At 28.8% G+C, this 6,289-nt stretch overlaps 1 long non-coding RNA gene across 2 annotated transcripts; it reads left to right on the top strand.

The window, feature by feature from the left end:
• The first annotated feature begins 2,395 nt into the window (after positions 1–2,395).
• LOC105797212 (uncharacterized) lies at positions 2,396–4,043 on the top strand. Of its 2 annotated transcripts, none has more exons than XR_008194669.1 (6): positions 2,396–2,873; positions 2,978–3,056; positions 3,186–3,302; positions 3,413–3,626; positions 3,720–3,799; positions 3,887–4,043. It is a non-coding gene; the product is annotated as an uncharacterized LOC105797212 (long non-coding RNA). The 2 variants fall into 2 exon arrangements; XR_008194670.1 differs by having other exon boundaries at positions 2,978–3,068.
• Positions 4,044–6,289: the final 2,246 nt, after the last annotated feature.

Below are 6,289 nucleotides of genomic sequence, written 5' to 3'. Positions count from 1 at the left end.
GGACGAGTGACCCGGTCCATGAGCAGGTTTAGATTTGACTTGCCAAGCTTTTGATTTGTATTCACGGAGAATTTGGGTTGAAATGTTGAAGTCTAAGACCCATTCTAAAATAGGCTTACCTTGGACATTTTAATTCTCATCATATTGTGGATAAATAGAGCTCAATTAACACTCTCTTCAAATAATACTAAAGGTCCGTTTGTTTATATGTAAAATGTTTTACAGAAAATATTTTCTGCATTTTTCCATGTTTATTTCACAGAAAATAGCTTGGTCAATGGAAAATGACTTACAAGTTAACGTAAAATAAGCTTTTTTTTCTTGTAAAATAATTTACCCTTTTGAAAAGCGTAAGTAATTTTCTGGAAAAGAGCTCCTCTATAGGTAATTTTATTTTTATATAAAATTAACTTAAATCAAGCTTAATATTATTATATTGATAATAAATTTTATTTTTATTTTAAAAAATTTAAAAATATTAAAATATTAATACAAAATATTATATTTTTCAATGTTATTAAAGATGCAAATTTAATTATTTATATTTAATCATATAATAAATTATTAATAAAATTAATTTATTTTAATAAATTATTTAATATTTAAAATTTATTTTAATAATAAATTTTAAAATAATAATTTTAAATGATATTCTTCACATATTTTGAAATATTCAATATTAATATTTAATAATAAATATTTTTAGTATAAAGGTTAAAATATGTTATAAGTCTATGTACTCTTGACAAATTTGCAATTTAGTCTCTATACTTTTACTTTTAAGAATTTAGTCCCTCTACTTTTGATTTGAAAATCAAGTCCAATTGTTGACATTTTTAAATTTTTTGATGTCACAGTTTTTAAATTAAAATACTTACTTGGTTGTCATGTAACTAAAAGTTGACGTTATAATGAACTTGAATTTAACAAAATATTTTTAATATATGCAAAACAATGTAAAATATAAATTTATAGATATAAAATAAATTCAATTAAACAATTAAAAATAAGAAAAATCTTAAATGTATGTTTGTTTCATTTAAAACAATTTTTATGAAATATTTTAAAGAAATTTGTCAAACAACGAAAATATTTTGCATGATTTATCTAAACACCATAAAATATTAACTTTTCCAAGAAAATAATTCATTTTCTAGAAATTATTTTCAAAAGCCATTTTCAATGAAACAAAGAGACCCTAAATATTTAGCTTTCATCAATAACACCCTTGAATACTTAATCATTTCATTGATTATATGGGATTTTAGTTTTATTTCATATGCCAAAAATCTTGGAATACTTATCATGTTTAGTAACTATTGAATTTCTTTTTACAAAAAGAAGAAGAAAAGAAATAGATATCAATATTAAGGCCTTAAGCAATGCTTTAATTTGATGGAGTTTGTGAATTTTAATTGAATTAAACTATTGTTGTCAATAAAGATGAATGTTTTAATTCATGCTTAAGTGGGATTATGTTATCGGGGTTAAGCTGGAAAATAAATAAGGCACAAGGTATATGTATTCAAACACTGCTTTTAAAATTGATGGACTGATAAAACAAAAATGTGTGATATCTGTGAAGAAAAACCTATTGACAAAAATGGTTCAATTAAATATATTTAAATTACGTTTTATATCAAATATCTTCTATTCTTAATTGCAAATATGAGAATAATGTCATTGTCTATAACAACATATTTGAAAAGAAAATTTCAAGCTAGTCCTTTCTACTATTTAAAACAAAATACCCTAATTTAAAGTCCATTGACAAACAAATCTAAATGAAAAACAAAGTAAAACCCAGAAGAGGATCTAAAAGCTGAGGATTTCTATTTATTAAAAGACAAAACAGAAACACAGAAAATTAACTGCCAACCAATAAAATAAAAGCCTTTAAAAAATCGAAGAAAAAACAAGAATGGAAGAAATTCAAAAAAAATAAAAAAATAAAAATCTTTGCTTGGATTTAGAGATAATGGAGATCGAAAGTGTATGAATTTGCAGGAAAACGAAGCTTGATGAAGTTGGATTGAGAAACAAATAAGAAAACCAACGGATTTATCAACTCTCCATAGCCCGCACACCAGCAAGAAGCTTGAGAGAAAATTAGAAATGTGTATATTAGTTATTCAGTATTGTGAATGTGGTTTTTATTTTTTGCCTTAAAATATATATTAAAATTTCAATTTTAATATTTTGAGAAATAATTAAGATTTTAAATCAAAATAATTTGAATTATGCTATTTAGCTCGTGTTTTGTTTTTTTTATAAATAAATATTAATTTATCATTTGAGTCTACAAATATTTTGATTATTGTTGTTTATATAATAATTAATTTTATTGAAACTGTATAAAATTCTAAAAAAAAAGTAGTAGTGTTGGATAGATTTTACAAATTCAAGATCTAATCTAAATTACTATTTTAATTACTGTTGTTCTAAAAAAAAAGTAGTAGTGTTTATAATTTTAAACTGTATTTTAAATTCACCTAAAATTTGTTGAATTTGTTTTTGATTCCCATATTGGTTTCATATACTTATGTCCTTAATATTGCAGTTGCTGACCTCGTATTGAGAAAAATATTTTATATAATCTCTCTTCAAATTAGCATTTATGCGTTGTGTGCTCAAAAGGCATGGATCTTTTATCTTATCTGGCTGTTACTTAGTGAGATAAACTACGTATGCTTCTACTCTTCAGCTTCTAGTATGTCTCCGCATGTTAATGCGTAGGTGTTTGTGAGAACATCAGCAAAGATGATATTCAAAAGCTGTTTCCTAGTGAGGTTCTTCCTGAATTAGAAAGACTGTTGACACTTTTGCTGCAAAAGTTTCAAAGAGAATGGCGTGCAGATGTACACATGGATAAGGTCAGGAATTTTATTTTGCTCTATCTTAGGAATATTTATCCCAAATTTAGTTGGATCATGGATGGTATAGGTAACAATTTGCTTCTTAAATTAATTAAAATCAGGTTTCTTTGCCACGCTTAAAGACAATGGCTTGGAATTTGCCATGGATGCCTTTATGTTACAGATTGGAGATTTTCACATGTATGGAATTGGGTAATTGAGAAAAATATTTAAAATGTTAACATAATATGTACTTTTCTTTGATTGCATGATTTTCTTTATTTTCCCAAAGTAGTGATATGATGTTTTTTTTACTTGCACTTTCTGCAGCTCCAAAATGATATGCAGTGTCCACAAGAGTCGGATTTGTCATTCCAATTAGCCAAAGAAACACTGGATACAATGCTGAAGTCTGTGTACAGTATAAGAGATCAGTTGTCGAATATGGTTGGTGCCATGGCTGAGTTTGCCTTTTCACTTCCAGTCCATATTTTAGTAGAAGCAAACATATTTCAGTTTCAAAATATAAATATGTTTTCTTTTTTTCCTTCTTTCAGGGTGAGACATAAAATGGACTTTTCTGCCTGGAAATCAATGCAATGTAATTTACCGTTTCTACACATAAAATGGTGCAGGCAAACTACTTCCCTCAAAATCAACTGCCTTTTTTTTAAAAAAAAAAAAAAACCTGCGTATGTGAAGAAAGCAGCGAATCATGTTGCGTTGACTTTTCATTTTCCCCTAAACTTTAAACTCTCCGTCAAACAACCGGTAAATTCAATCTTACTTTTAAAAGAACTTGATTTCATAGGTAGTAATCTCCAATCACACTCTTAAATAAAAGTTTCATTCACTTCTTGGTAGGTTAACTCCTGGAATCTTGCGGTTGCTCAAGCTTGAAAAGTCACTTGGCAAAGAAGCCATGAATAAATTTAGCAACCTCGGTAAGTATGTTTTGACTAAGTTGATTCAGTTAAAAAGCTTAACATCTTACTGGACCTGAGTTGGAAGTTCGTTCTACCAACTTGTAGGAATCGAGGGTTTCGAAAAGATTTTCTCATCTGATAAGCTCAGTCAAGGCAGCAGGCTTCAAAGTATCACAACATTGGCTTTGCTTGCGGAGGCAGTTTCAGATTCACAAGCCAAGTGTGCCGCTCTCATCACTGAATCATCTAATTCAGAGTCTTCCCAGGTGAACCTTACTACCATTAAAGAATTTAAACAGAAACTGGATAACATGCATAGTTTACTGCTGCAATTGCGGGTTCAAATTTGAATTTCTTTATCAAAAAAATATTTGCTTTTGATCATATAGTTTTTACTCATTCTTTATGTATAAACATACTATAATTACATGTCTGAGTATATGAGGTTTATTAAGCATTGATGAAAGAAATTTAGTTGGTGTAATCCAAATTTTGTTCATGTTTTTTACTTAGTTATAAATAAGGTAACAACTAGTTCAATCGGTTCAATCATCGGATTTTAATTATTTTTGAGAATTTTTAAAAAAATTGAGGTTTTTCATTATATTTTAGTTCATTTTCATCCTTTGTTTTTGAAAAAAATTATGATTTTTTATGCATTGCTTGAAGTAAATTTAAAATTTTGGGGGTTAAAAGTAAAAATTTTGTTAAAAAAGTTAAATTGAATATATAATAATTGAGAGATTAAAATTGATCTTATTCCATTTAACGAAAGGTGTAAGGCTATTGTTTGCCCTAAGCATATATTCGAATATATTCACAGACATTCATCTATCCAAATGAAAATATTAATCTTTATAATAAAAAATTTAAAAATAATTAATCAACTTTATCTTCCAAAGTGTTTCTATTCGTCTTATGAATTGTGTTTCTACTTTATTGAACCTGTTTGATCTATTTCTTTGTATCCTTTTGCAGGTGGTGCTTCTTTGGAATCTCTTGCTAAGGGTACTAAGAACTCAATGGGCTTGTCAACAATTGCAATTTGAATTGCATGTAAGGTGGTCACAATAAAACCCTAGATAGTTGGCTATGAATTTTCTTGCTTTTTTTTTCTAAGCGTCCAAAAGTATAGTTTTTTTTATCATTTATTTTAGGTGAACGGTTGTAGTAGAAGATCTCATGGGAATTTAGTTTAATTAATGAATGCTACTGTGGTATAACAGCAAAAATTGTGAGAGTGGAGGTGGGGGAAAGAAGATGAAAGCAAAAAGGGAACTTGGTGATAGTGTAGACGGGGAAAGAGACTTAAAATGGCAGAGGGTTGTGGATTACCATCTTCACCTCCTGAAGAGTCACTTGTGCCTTATAATGACGATGAAGATGATGAAAGGAGAGCATTGAATCACATAGGCAGCAAAGAAGAAGATGGTCATAGAGTTGAAAGTGAAGAAGAAGATGAAGATGATCCATATGGGCTAGGATCAACTCCAGGGAGGTCAAATCGCCATTTTAGTATATAAATTTTCAAGTTTATTACTGTACATTTTGAACTTGTGCATTTTTTTTTTGCAATCAATTAGTTGCACTATTTGAACTTGTAATTTTGCTATTTAAATATTAACATGATTTTTCAATATTTTAACTAAAAAAATTAATTTATTAGATGATTAAATACTATCTTTTTGACTAAAAGTATATATTTAATACTAATTAATTTTTGATATTAATAATGTATGATTTTAATATTTAATATTTTTAAATGTTTTTTAAAAAATTTAGTGGCGTTTTCCCATAAATGCTGCCAAAGAATGGTATTTTTAGCTGCGTTTGTAATTAAAGCGTCGCTAAAGGTCTTATCTATAGCGGCGTTTGTGAGAAAAGCGCCGCTAAAGGTCTTGGTCTATAGCTGCGTTTGTGAGAAAAGCGCCGCTAAAGGTCTTGATCTATAGCGGCGTTTGTTAGAAAAGCGCCGCTAAAGATCATGGTCTTTAGCGGCGTTTTTTTGAAAAGCGCCGCTAAAGGTCTTGATCTATAGCGGCGTTTGTAGGAAAAGCGCTGCTATAGGTCTTGATCTATAGTGGCGTTTGTGGAAAAACGCCGCTAAAGGTCATAGTCTATAGCGGCGTTTATTTTTAAAAACGCCGCTAAAGTTAGCGACGCTGTCATTAGCGGCGTTTTTCGCGGCGCTTCTCAAAGCGCCGCAAAGACTTTTATAGGCGCTAAGAAGCGCCGCTAAAGGCCTAAAAAAACGCCGTTAAAAGCCTGTTTTGGTGTAGTGAACATACATGAAAGTAAACTTTAGACACTTCATGAATATCATTTGTTTTTAAATACATAAAGAAAAAGGTACCACTTTTCAAAGATATAATTATTTCTATTAAAGAATTCATAAGCTTTCAAGCAAACAAGATGGCATTGAGATAATCATTTCTATTAAAGACTCCTTACCTATTAGTTTCTTGTTTATTGCATGTATTTTTTAGTTGTTATAGCTAATATGTTGAA

The sequence above is a fragment of the Gossypium raimondii genome, chromosome 3 (genome assembly GCF_025698545.1).
Source record: "Gossypium raimondii isolate GPD5lz chromosome 3, ASM2569854v1, whole genome shotgun sequence".
Lineage (NCBI taxonomy): Eukaryota > Viridiplantae > Streptophyta > Magnoliopsida > Malvales > Malvaceae > Gossypium > Gossypium raimondii.
This window is presented reverse-complemented; position numbering and strand designations above follow the sequence as displayed.